Below are 14,964 nucleotides of genomic sequence, written 5' to 3'. Positions count from 1 at the left end.
GGATCAAACCAGTGAAAAATAAGGGACCTTACCTTTACCTAAATATAATTTATAAGTATAAATTAATTTTAATTAAATTGGTTCATGAGTTAATAAATAGTTAAAAGTATTAACTATTTTATAGATAAATGGAAATTATAAATATTAGAAAAGATCGTATAACTAAAAATATATAAAGGAATAACTAACTAATTAAAACTATATATATATATATACTTTTTAAATGAGAGGTTAAGTTAGTTGGAAAAAAATAAAAATAAAAATAAAAATAAAAATAAAAATAAAATAAAATAAAAAATAAAAATAAAAATATTTATATTAATATTAATATTAAAAAAATAAATAAATATTAAAAATATATCTATATATATTAAGTTAAAAAAATAATAATAATAATTAAAATGGAAAAATACTTAAAACCAAAAACAAAAAATAAAAATATTAGAGAAAAATAAATATATATATATATATATAGGTTTTGAATTTGATTTATTTTTGGATTTTGAATTTGATTTATTTGTAATAAGAATTTTTTAGATTTTGAATTTGATTTATTTATATTTAATTTTTTTTTGTGTGGAAAAGGTATTATTAGAGATATGAAAAGCTTTTATTTAAAAAAAAAAATAATGAAATTGGAAATTGAAGAAAGTATTTTTTAAAATTGGTATAAATAATAATTTTGAACCAATACCATGTTAAGGGTTTCAAGTGTTTTTTTTTACTTTAAAACAAAGTTAAGTATTTAAAAATAATTATTATTAAATGAATTAAAAGTTAAAAGATAAATGTCTTATTATATTATGTAGTAAAAATATGGACATTCTATTATTAGAAGAAGAAGCATTTTGCCAATTTTTGATATAAAGCATATAGACACACTAAGAGCAAAGATTGTCATTCAAGATAATGGTCTATACATTGTCATGATGAAATGGATTAAAATTGAGGAATTGAAAAAAAGATTTCAAACAAGCTATTAGAGATTCAAGACCTAGTATAAAAGATTACAATAGAATAATGGTGTGACATAGAGATTTGGTAACCACTAAAAATCAAAATACTGAATAGAAACAAATTAACATATATAGCAAAATAAATTCAACTACACAAAAAAAAATAGATTTGATCTTTTATCCAATTAATATGAAAAACTATATCAAGCAATATATAAAAATGAGAAATCAACTTGGATTAAACCATCTTGAACAATATTAAGATACAAAGGCCAAAACTTCAATCCTCAAAGAGCCAAATATGATCTTCTTTGTTACAAAATAGACATTATATGTGGAAAGACAAGAAGTTTGATATATTTGGAATTTTAATTACTAGTGGTTTCATCACCTAGTCCAACTTCCTTCAATGGTTCATATTTAGTTCGAAGGTTAAATGTTCATGGAGATGATGTCCTCATGTAGTTCAAGTTCCAAATCTTTCATTCATCATAACTTCTTTTGTGCTAAAAAAAATTGTAAGTATGTGCTAAAAAAAAAATTGTACACAAGTACCATGATTCTAAGATCTTTAGTACTCCGTGTCCTCTACAAAACCTATATTTTGAAATTTGCAACTTACCCTTCTTTCATTAATTTGAATTGGGTGCTTCTTTAAGGGTGGGTGCTTGTATCAAATTTTTTATTTTTACTTTTCACAAAAATGTAAGTATGGGTTCTAATTCAACGCCAAAATAGATTATTCATCTTGAAAGACATTTTTCTTTAATAATAATAATAATAGAAGATAAGTAAAAGTGAGAATAAATCATTAATAAATAGATCAACTAACAAATAATTATAAATATTTATTTATTTATATTATTATTTAATAATGCATTACACTATACCTATCCCAAATGCCTATGAAGCTTTAGTAAAATGTATGTAATCTTTTTCAACATAAATCATTTTGTAAAACAAAATGTAGGTAAGCTCAATTAGGTTCTTAACAAAACTTCGGCCCAACAAAATTTCCCAAATGATCGCTATTCCATAGATATAAGTCTGCAAAAATGTTGCGATATTTGATTTTCATTAGTTAGCCAAGTGCATGTAATCAACACTTAAATCTGCACTAAAGGAAGGCTAATGACTCAAGTCAAGTTTTGTAAAATGTTGAGGGTAATCGTCATTTAATTCACTACTAAACCATTTCATTTCCTATCCTAATTCCATTCTTAATTCCTAGTATATTTGAAAGAAATTTACCCTAATTCCAACCACTTAGGAAATGCCCACCTAAAGCACTGGAATGAATGTCAAGGTAAAAGTAGGCTTATCTAGGGCCTTAAACTTTAATTGGAAATTCTTTTAATACTTTTGTACCTACCTATGATTTCAAAATGGATGTAATATAACTTACTTATCTAGGGAGTGTCCCACATAAGAGTCTTGTGGTTGAAAATTTTCGCGAGCATCCAATTCATGAGGGATGGATTGCAAATTTACCAAATGGCAGTGGTCACCCAAATCAACCAATTTCTTCTTCAAAAACACATGATGCTTAGTCTTTTGAACCTCAAAAACTTATCTTAATTAGGTATTATTTATACTCCTTACTCCTTGTCTCCGGACAAATTCTTTCTACTGACACCTCCTCAACTTGCACTAGCTTCTTTAATGGAATATGTTTTTAACAATCTACCACTAGTTCTTTCTCAACTACCTTTTTTTTCTTTAATGTCTTCATCGTGCTCATAATATTCACAACATTAAAAACTAGTGAAATGTCCAAATCATCAAATATATCCAACTTATACGTGCATTATTAGAAATATTTTCAAGGATTTCACATGGTCTTATCTTCTTATACTTTAGTTGATATAAGTTCCCTTAGGAAAATTTTCCTTCCTTAGATGATACATTACTAGGTCTCCTTCTAAAATTGTCTTCACTTCCATTTTCTAATCGTCTTTCTCTTTGTACTCCCCATTACTTTGGAGCAACTTATTATTTACTTGCTCGTGTACATCTCCCATGTACTCTACAAACATCACTACATATTCACTATTTGCATGCCCCACAATTAGAAATATCACCAAATCTATCACTTCCTTTGGTGATCTCCCATGCACACTCTAAAAAGGTAGTCTTCCATATGGATCTATTTACTAAATTTTTATAAGAACTTCTACTTTAAAATCATAGCCCATTACCTTGGTTTATCTCCTACCAAATATCTTATCAAATTACGAAGACATACAATTATAACCTACATCATTCCATCCATTTAAGGATAATATGTAGACTAAACTACAACCTAGATCCCAACCTTTTCCTCAAGGTCTTCAAAAAATGTCTTAAGAATCTAGTATCCCTATTTGAAGTGATACTCTTGGGTAATCCATCCAACTGAACTTGTTTTTTAAAGATAACAATATTTATAGCATCACTTGTCTTCTCATGTAATAAAATGTGACATTTTTTAAAATATGTCCACAACCATCAACATTTAATTATTACCTCTTTGAGTTCCTTAGTAATACCAAAACAAAATCCATGTGTAGATCTCCCCAAGGTTTCTCTAGTAAAAGTAAAGGTGTATAAAAACTTATATTTTGACCACTTCCTTTTGCATGCTAATATATTTTAAAACCTTCAACCAATCCCCTCCCATCTCTATAGATGATTTATCTTTCTTCAATCAAAGGTTTATTCCTGTCATTGCCAAAATGACCACCCAAACCTCCACTATGTAATTCCCCAAAGAGATTTTCTCTCATGGAGATTTTTGGTATGCACAACTTTTGATTCTTGAATTAAAATCCTTCTTGAACACAAAAAAAACCAAATATGGATTGTTCCCCATGCTCTATGGACTATGGCTTTTTGCAAGCTTTCCAAATATCTAGAAACTCTACAGCATCCTCATATAAGGCTTTCATATTATCTAGACTCACAATCTTAACAAACATAGTACTTAGTAACAATAATGTTGTACATAATGCATCACCAACCTTATTAATATTCCTTAATCTATGCTTCAAAACCAATCAGGAAGTTTGCAATAATTCAACCCATTTCATATGTCTCTAATTCAACTTTCTCGAAATGTTAAAATATTGAAATGTGTGGTGGTCACCATATAACACATATTCCTTAGGTAAAATATAGTGTCTACACTTCTTTTCTACTTGAATTATGGATAAAATTCTTGACCATAAACATAGCACTTTATTTGGGTTTCATTTAACTTTTCAATAAAGAAAGCAATAATCTTACCTTCTTGACTCAATTTTGTTCCAATTACTCACTAACATCTCAATCAACTTAGAAAATTTTGTTGAAATATAAATGCTAATATTGGTTATTTAGTAACTTTCTTCTTCAAGATGTCAAAGTTACTTTTTGTAATTGGTGTCCACTGAAAGCTTCATTTCTTCATACATTTAGTGAATGATGCACATATATACCACTAATATCTCAAATGAACTTCCTGTAGTCTGAAACATCTATCATAAAAAGTGATTTTAAAAACAACCTATTCAACTCTTACTCTTAACTTTCCTCTATCCATCATGAATCATTATTAGCAAACCATAAACCCCAATTACACCAACTCTTGTTCCATGATGGTACATTTATTCCATCTTTAATTGGAAAATTTTGCGTGTTTAACATCTCCAATACTTGTTTTAAATGTTGGATGTGAAAAAAGAATTTGAAATGCTCATGCTTGTGGAACTATGATTCTTTCGTGGATTGTGTATCTAGCAAATAGAGAAAGGGATTTTTATCTCTCAAAATAAATACCTCAAAGAAATAATGAGGAAATGTGCTATGGAGGAATGTAAACATATAAGTACACCCATGGCAACAAGTTATAAACTCAGTAAGGATAATTAATATACAAAGGTAAATCAAAGTATGTATCAGTCTATGATTGGAAACCTACTTTGTCTCACAACTTCAATACCAAACACCATGCAAGTAGTAGGTTTGGTGGTAAGATTTCAGTCAAACCCAAAGGAAACTTATATGTAGGTTGTTAAGAGTATTTTTAAATATTTCCAAGGAACTATTGGTTTTGGCTTATGGTACTCAAGGAGCAAATATTTCACTCAAACAACATACATAGATGCAGATTGGGCAAGTAGTGTTAATAATAAGAAAATCACAAGTTGAGCAACATTCTTCTTGGGAAATTGTTTAGTATATGTTGTAGTTGCTGCAATACCCTCCAAAATTTTGGCTTACACTCAATTTTAGAGCCTTCCTTAGTGTTTTACATTGTTTTTGCAAACACTAGAGCTCATTTCATGAGTTTTATTGCAGTGCTTTGGTCCCTTGTGCATGTCGGGTTATCTGTCGTCTTTTGGCACGTTTGGTTGTCATGCAATGTTTGCAAGCCTATTCTGATGGTTTCGAAAGTTAGTCTTTGTGTATATTAGTTCTCCTAACCATGTAAACATTTGTCACATCCATACACAAAGTCTTGAGCACTGTCGCACAAGTGTCATCATGGTCATCCTAAAGCCTATCTTAAGTGTCACACTTGTCGTATCTTATCGTGAGGCAATCACAGAGAGGGAAATAGTTTGTTCATGTGTTATGATGATCTATGTTGTCGTGTCATCAAAGTATGCTAAGTGTGTGATCACAGTCAAGGTTCATCTCAGTTCATCACTTATCCCACACAACCATTTTCAAAAAAATCTTCCCGATCGAGCAACTTAGCTTCACCGGACCCCAACTGAACTGTGCATTGTGTAGTCTTAGCCCTCTAAGCTATGACCTTTCTGCTTGGAATTGCGCAATGCACAGTCCCCGTCCCCGAGGGCTGCTTCTCTGAGCAATTCCTTTTCACAGCTCCCGATCTTGACCCCCATAATTGTGCAGTTATGTCTCCTAGCCTGCCTTGAACTACGCACTTCGCATCTTAAACCCTCAAAATTTTCCCTTGGCTACTAGAAATATGCAATGTGAAAAATCTGTAGAAATTCCCACTGTAGATCAACAGATTATGCAATATACTAAAGCAAAATACAAGATCTACTTCTACAACAAACTTGCGGAAGCTTAATCGAATATGAGCAAGATCAAATAGAACACATATAACAGAGAATGAGAAAGAAATCACACATGAACACAGAAGAATACTCTGGGGAAAGCCTCAGCTAAAAACCCCGCTATCTGTATTATCATACAAGTGGAAATATCTCAAGATTACACAAAGCTTTAGTTCTCAAGCTATATGGCTCTTAGTACAATCCCTCACTGCTGCTCATAGACAGTCAAAGGCTTCTCACAAACCTTCTCCTCTGCCCTCCAAGCCTCCTATTTCCTTGCGCAGTTTCTCCTGGGTCCTCTAGCTGCCACCTGTGTGAATTCACCTCTCACACAACTCACCAACCTCTGAAATAACTGCGCAATCCTGAAGGAGATAATTCCTTCTGCATGGATGAGTTTCCTTTATAGGAAAAATCCTCCAACTGATAGTACAATGTCCCTGTCTTTAATCTCAACTGGGTCTCTGTCTGAACTGACATGCATCAGTTATTTATGAGAGAATATTCAGTTATCTGAAGTACACTAGTTGCATGCATGCATGCGTTAACTAATTGAACTCACAATTAGTTCCTCCAACTGTTTGGAACTAATTTAACTGGACTTAACTCAGTTAACTGAGCTAACTAATTACAACTCATCCTGATCTCCTTAATTAAGGGATAACTTCCTCAATCAAAGGGATAATTGTTGCATGTCTTCACATAGACTTCATGTTTGATTTTCTCCAACTAATTAACTCAAGATTAATTAATTAATTATTTTTCAAACAGCTAGTGAGACTAAATTCGAATTTTAATTCAGGGACTAATTAAAATTGGAATCTATCTTGAAATGCTATTTATAGCAATGTTATTTTTAGCATTTCTATTTTTTGCTATTTCCAACAGAGTTGGAGTATATCCTGAAATGCTATTTATAGCAATGCTATTTTTAGCATTTCTATTTTTAGCATTTCTTGTTTCTATTTTCAACACTCCCTTTCAACAAGAAAGGCATTCAACTCGAACCCAATCCTAAACCTTTGGAATGTTCTGCATGCAACACTTCTCTCAAGTGTTGTTGCTCCAACAACTCTAGGAACACAAAAAATATCCAACTTGAATCAGAATGATGCCTCTGTCATCAAAGTCTCTGACTGCTATTGCCTCTGTCGACTGAAAACTCTGCACCTCTGTGCTCTTCAGTATCTGACTACTCTAGCCTCTGTCACTTTGATCTCTGATTGCATCAATCACACTGATTCCTCCTGCTGCATCTATGTTGTTTCTGGTCCTATCTCCCAGCACTACATCCGCACTGCACCTCCTCTCATCATGTTGCATCGTGCTGCCCAATGCTGCATTGCAACTCAGTTACTGAGAAGTAAGTAACAGATCTTCCATCTGACCTCCCTGTTGGGCTAGAAACACCCTCTGATGCTGAAGCTCCCTCTGCCACTGACAAGTGCTCCCTCTCTGACCTCTGCACTACTACAACAACTCCTTGCATCTCGCACCATTGCACACCTCTCTGTGCCATCCTACACTGGTGCAACACTCTTGTGCCTCTCACATTGCTGCAACCTGCTAGCTCTGCGTTGTCTTGGGACTCCTGCACTGTAGCTCTCTCTGCTGCTCCATCCGCATCTGTCTCTACCCACTCATCCAGTCCTATTACTCCTCGTCGGGGCTCCCGTAGCAAGGTCTAATCAAAGAGGTTGGGTACCTCAAAGATCCTGCCTCTATTTCAGCCTTCATGGGACTATCACTTCACATCGCCCCACCTCACACCTGGAGGTATGGCTGCATGTGATCCCTCTACCCACTTGGCTTGAAATTTCCCCCTACTGGAGGTCTCTGCATGAGTGGATGCCTCCACTCAGTCTCCTCTCGGCTTCTCCAGTTGTGGCTACTCCACAACCTCCTGAAGCTGCTTCACCAATTATGGCTCCTCCACAATTGTCTGAGACTTCTTCCGGTGCTGCATGTTGAGAGGTAATGTACTCTCCCTCTCAACCACCAAGTCTCCAACATTTGCCTTGCTCCTCAAGGCTTTGAATGCATCTTGTACCTCAAGTGCATATAGGTTCTTGGCTAGCACACCAATCTGTTTCATCTTTCCCACCGTCACGAATTTTTTTGGAAAAAGAGCTGATTTTAAATCAATGATATCTCCCTCATCCGAACTCTGATTCAACCGTTTTTTTTTTTTTAATTTGGGCCTTTTTCCCCAAGGAATCCAGATCTGCTATTTGTTTCTGAAATTTTTCACAAAAAATTTCAAATCTGCTCTGAAATTTTGCGGCCCAATTATGATTATGATTATTATTATTATTATTATTATTATTATTATTATTTTAATTTTATTTTTAATTCGAATTTTCTTCTTCGTATACTGTTCACTGTTTCGATCACATTTGCTCTGATACCATGTAGAAATTCCCACTGTAGATCAACAAATTATGCAATATACTAAAGCAAAATACAAGATCTACTTCTACAACAAACTTGCGGAATCTTAATCGAATATGAGCAAGATCAAATAGAACACATATAACAGAGAATGAGAAAGCAATCACACATGAACACAGAAGAATACTCTGGGGAAAGCCTCAGCTAAAAACCCCGCTATCTGTATTATCATACAAGTGGAAATATCTCAAGATTACATAAAGCTTTAGCTCTCAAGCTATATGGCTCTCAGTACAATCCCTCACTGCTGCTCATAGATAGCCAAAGGCTTCTCACAAACCTTCTCCTCTGCCCTCCAAGCCTCCTATTTCCTTGCGCAGTTTCTCCTAGGTCCTCTGGTTGCCACCTGTGTGAATTCACCTCTCACACAACTCACCAACCTCTGAAATAACTGTGTAATCCTAAAGGAGATAATTCCTTCTGCATGGATGAGTTTCCTTTATAGGAAAAATCCTCCAACTGATAATACAATGTCCCTATCTTTAATCTCAACTGGGTCTCTGTTTGAACTGACATGCATGAGTTATTTATGAGAGAATATTTAGTTATCTAAAGTACACTAGTTGCATGCATGCATGCATTGACTAACTGAACTCACAATTAGTTCCTCCAACTGTTTGGAACTAATTTAACTGGACTTAACTCAATTAACTGAGCTAACTAATTACAACTCAAAGTAAAACTCAACCTGATCTCCTTAATTAAGGGATAACTTCCTCAATCAAAGGGATAACTGTTGCATGTCTTCACATAGACTTCATGTTTTATTTTCTCCAACTAATTAACTCAAGATGAATTAATTAATTATTTTTCAAATAGCTAGTGAGACTAAATTCGAATTTTAATTCAGGGACTAATTAAAATTGGAATCTATCCCAAAATTCTATTTATAGCAATGCTATTTTTATCATTTCTATTTTTTGCTATTTCCAACAGAGTTGGAGTATATCCTGAAATGCTATTTATAGTAATGCTATTTTTAACATTTCTATTTTTAGCATTTCTTGTTGTTATTTTCAACAAAATCCAGCCTCCCTTGACATCCAAAACTGCACAGTTTGCTTTCCAAGTTTCCTTTCCCTCAGCTGGACCCCACTACCTCCAGAAACTTTGCAATCTTGTCCTTCAAGCCTCCCTCAGCTGCACATTGCGCAATCTCAGAGCCCAAGCTCTCCCCTTGACTACTAGAACTGTGCAATTCACAGTCACTGAGCCCCTCTTCCAAGTCTGTCACCATGCCCTGGGCTCAGTTGATGGATCAGAATATATCATCTTAGACTAGGGGATTTTTGGATTGATGTCGTCTCATCATGAGTGAATTGCAAGAACAGGTACACTATCGTGTCATGGTGAGATGATGGAGAAGGAGAAGTAGGAGGGAAGCATGCCTAAAGACTCTCTTGTAACTAAACTCACAAGAATATCAATCGAGAGAAAGAGAAGGGACACACAAGTTTGCAACCACCTTCCAAGACTAAATATCATTGAAGATTTTGCATCACCAAGCCATGCGAAGGTGAAGAGAAAGCATATCCAATAAGACATCCAACACTTAGTAGCAATAGTGGCTTGACATTGCCACGTCATCAAGCAGTCCATGTCAACAGTGTCATGTCATGTCATGTCATGAGTGGTCATATGCCACATGACTATTGTGTACCATGTATATTGTATTCAAATGTATTGTAAAGTGGAAGTCCAAAGGACACACATGTAATGTAAAGAGTCATGTAAGTTGAAAAGTCATAGGAATTTAAACGGTCATGAGGGTAGTCAAAGAGTCACCCTTGGTTATATACTCCCTCATTATATGAGAAAAAGACTTTTCACCTTGGCTCCTCCCACAAGGCATTAGAGAGATCAGCTAGTTCTTTGAGGAGCAAGGAGTGGCTCCAATGTCCCACTATTGGGGCTTAGTGATGTACATTGTAAACATGTGTCTTGGAAATTTTACTTTATAATAGAAACCTTTAAGGCCAGCACGTTCTTTATGCATGGACTATGAATGTTTGTAAGACTATTCTGTGGACATTTGTATTTCATGTTTGCATTCACATGTGCTAAGATAATTGAACTATTTCAGTTATTTTAGTATTTATCTTATTGAGAATGTGTTTTAATGGTTGTTATTGTTGTCCCATACTTGTGGAATATTCCGCGGGATACTAGACATATCCTTCCTCACTTATTGCTTGTAACGACTGTCACATCTGTTGTGGACTATTCCATTGGATGTTAAACGAATCCATTTGGTTCATGTGTGTCTCTTCTTGGGTGGTACTATTACCTCTCACTTAGAGGCTCACTTTTCTCCCCGCTCTGCAGTAGAAGAACCTTGACACAGTTGCAACTAAACACTCACCATCCACACCCCCTTGCTTTTCGAAGACACCACTACATCCCTCTCTCGTGTTGACAGCTAGATTCAAGGAAAATCTTTAAGGATTTGGCAACTAGGCCTTTATACCGGATGGAAATCCTACACCAAATAGTGTGAGGTCTAATTGGGACTTCATATTGGGGAGATCCCCTGAATATTGGTGGGTCCATCACCGTCAACATTTCTGGCACTAGAATGAGGGCAGTCAGTATTTTATGGCTGATAAACGCACTGACTCCATCATTCCATCTTCTGGTCAAGGTAGCAACGTTCATTACACCCCCCTACTCGTGCTTCTAAAGTTGGTGACTCTTCTCAGCCTAGGCCTGGACATGAAATTTTGTATGATCAGATTCAGGCCATCCGCCCTATAACCCATCAATTTGAAAATTTGTTGGATTGATCCCAGGAGTAATCAATCTTCCATATTCTTCAAAGAAAAACAAGAGCACCTCCACACGGATAGTATTTTCGACTCTTGAAGACTTGGTTCTTGCCACTCTTAAAGAATTATCAGACTCTATGGAAAAATAAGAAGAACCCCTACTCTTTCACGGTGGTGACGAAGACAACATTCCACTCTCAGACACAACTTTTGGCAGGACAAGCGGATAAGAAGAAGAGGAAGAAGAACCATCAGAATATGATAAAGAAGAGGAGGACAATGAAGAAGGAGACATGGCAGACCAAAATATGGACTGGATGACTCAGGGCCCACTCGCAATTCTGGGTGTTCTACACAAGATGCCAAGGCATTCAGAGAAGCTCTTAACAAAGTATGACCTTGATAAGACAATGAAGGTTGAAGACCATCTGGACAACTTCTACCTGCATCTGCAAACACTTGAGGTACGTTACGACGATGTTGCATGTAGACTTTTCCCATGTACCTTGGATGGTAGAGTATTTGTATGGTATCACAACCTTCCTCCAAACTCCATCCAGAATTGGAGGGGATTTAAGAAGGTCTTCCTTGAAAAATTTGTTGATGATAAGACCCCCGCCATGTTATTAAAAGGGCTAGATAATCTTAAGATGGAGAAAAATGAAAAGGTGAAATATTTTAACCAGGGGTTCAATTGCATCTTGAACAAATTTCCAGAAAACACTAAACCTCATGACTCCATCACCATAGATTACTACACCTCTTCCTTGCCACCAAGCATTGCGAAGTCTGTGAAGAAAACTGTGAAACAAACATTGACAAAAAATTATGAAGAGGCTATCATTGTCGAGAATAACTTGCACGCAATCGGAGTCATCTCAAACGATGAACCAACAAAAGAATCCAAGGACACAGGTAAGATGTCTTAGGCCCCTGTGAGTAGGGCTAAAGAGAAAGAACCATCTGATCTTGAAAGCTTGACTCATCTTTTCAAGTCTCTTTCTAATGAAATGACAGAGTTAAAACAGAGGACAAGTGAGACCACTGTGAGCAGCAAGCCTCCCAGATTCAACTTGTTTAGAAGGACTACAACTTCTAGTAGTAGCAACAACCATCTTTCAAAGTCTGCGCAGAGCTCCAATGTTGTGTGGGACATTGAGAAGTTGGGCACAGAATAATATTGCGCGTTTCATCAAGAACACCATTCAGAGAAAACATGCTCATAGTGGAATCAAGCCATAAGCATGGTTGCTACGCAACTTGTTGATTCGGTAATGGCTGAAGAGCAGACTGAGCCTATAGAAGAAAATGAAGAAGCTACTGTAGCCGATGGAAATCCAAGTGTCAGGCATGAAATGAATATGTTTAACTGTATACTCACAACCCAAAAGATATTGTCGATAAGCAGATTCCGAGTGACGGTCCGGCCCAAAAGCAGACCAATTGGTACAACTTGAGAAGCCAAGGGTCGGCCACTATATTCGAGTTGTCAAAGCATAAATTCAAAGAAAATTTGTTAATGAAAATCAACCCACCGGCCAACTCAGCGCAGAATACTCAGAGAAAGTTTGGGAAAGCAGTCCCAACGAAAAGTGTTTCCGTCAGCAGTAAGGACAAAACCATCACTCTGAAAACCATAGACCAAGTTACATCCCCAGACACCTCGACCATTCTTCCCGTTGTGGACTATAGCATAGTTGATGACATGAAGAAGGTTCGTGTGAAAATTTCAATGTTTGAATTAACAATATCACGAGCCATTGGGACATCCTCTTACGAGCACTTGGTAAAACCTCCACAGCTAACGCTACCTCTTCAAACAAGGGATCTGGTTAGTCTCCTAGTTCTCTCAAATATGTACTCAGTGCATTAATGATGGATTTGAATACACTCTGCCCACCTTTATTGTTAAATTTTGAAATATTCAATTTCAATATACACAATTGATTGGTTGATTTTGGTGCATTGGTGAACGTAATTCCATTATCTGTTGCCAAGAAAATCAATGCTAAATGGGACAAAATAGATGCACAAATTATTCAGCTGGATATGACTCATGTATATTCAATTGGTGAACTCATAGATGTTATCATGCGCTTATCATCCGACGAACGAGTCCACCAATGTATCAACATAGTGATTGTGGACATTTTGGAAGCATATGGAGTATTGTTGAGTAGAGACGGGTCTAACAAGCTACAAAGATACTTTTCCACAAACTGGTCACACTTATGGCTTCCGTATAGGGGCATAAATAATCAGATCTGGGTAGAATCAGAGAGATATATGAAACACACTATCACTCCCTTGAATGAACATAATGAACTGATGGCTTTTGTAGAATCACTTTTTAGCAATTGCTTCCTTGAAACTTAACTAGGGTGTTATCTTGCACAACCATCCCCAGTTCCACCAGATACACAGTTGGATATCATTCCTTGTCCAAATTGTGATAATGAACTTTGTACAATTAACAGTAGTTGTAGCAGTACTAGTGTAGTTCCTAGTCCCTATACATATGATATTTGGACTATGTACTTCGATGCTTCCAAAATGCAGGAGGGATCTAGAGCTGTTTGTGTTTTAATGGACCCCCTGCAGAGAAAGCATTTGATCTCTAGTTGCTTGGAATTTGCATGCACAAACAACACTGCAGAGTAAAAAGCACTCATCTTGGGCTTACAAAAGTCCATTGACCTCAATGTTGCCATCCTGAAAGTGGTAGGTGAAACAGAAATTGTGGTGTGACAGGTACATAAAACCATACATTGTGTTTCACCTCATCTTAGAAGTTATCAACAAGAGATATTGTGCTTCATGCCAAACGTTGATGTATTTAAAGACACAACGATCGATGAGGACGAGCACAAAAATGCATTGCAGGATGTAGCAAGTGCAAGCAAAGGAAACCTCATCCCCAAGGGTGTGGTATCATTGGAAAAATTGTATGACTTGCAAAATTGCTTCTAGGGACCTGTCAATGCTAAGACCCATAGTTCCACAATGTCGCATGAGTAGATTAACTTGGGAAAGAATAAAGATTTGAAATATGTCAATCTCAATACTTGCTGCACACCACAAGAGTGGCAAGCCTTTAACTACTTATTCAAGAAGTATTGTGATGTCTTTACATGGACTTGCAATGAACTCAAGACATATGCCACGTGAATCATCCAACATGTGATACTAATAAAGGAAGGGGCCAAGGCATTCTGAAAAAAGCTAAGGAAAGTAAATCCAATGCTTGAGCCTCTTATTCAGAAAGGGTTTAGAAAATTATTGGATGCCTAGAGCATATACAAAGTGTGACACTCAACGTGGGTGTCAAATTTAGTCCCGTTGAGGAAGAAGTCTGGGAAGATCCGTCCATGTGTAGATTTCCAAAATCTTAACCGCGCATTGGACAAGGAAAACTACCCCATGTCGTCCATGGAAAAAACATTGCAAACAATATCAGGGTTTGAAATGTTTTCTTTGTTAGATGGTTATTTCAGATACAACCAGGATCTGGTTACAGAGCCTGACAAACTTAAAACCGCGTTCCGAACGAAGTCGGGCACGTTCACATTCAGACGAACATTGTTTGGGCTAATCAATGCTAGTGCACCATTCCAACGTGTTATGGACATCACTTTCTGCAGAATCATTGGGCAGAGCATAGTGGTTTATCTTGATGATGTAACAATGTTCTCCAAATAAAGGTCAGACCACATATGCCACTTAAAGAATATTTTTGAGTGA

Source organism: Pinus tabuliformis, chromosome 2_1 (assembly GCF_031772625.1).
Source record: "Pinus tabuliformis cultivar Carrire ecotype Pingquan chromosome 2_1, CPIR1, whole genome shotgun sequence".
NCBI lineage: Eukaryota > Viridiplantae > Streptophyta > Pinopsida > Pinales > Pinaceae > Pinus > Pinus tabuliformis.
The sequence above is the reverse complement of the archived record's forward strand: the minus strand, read 5'-3'. Positions refer to the sequence as shown.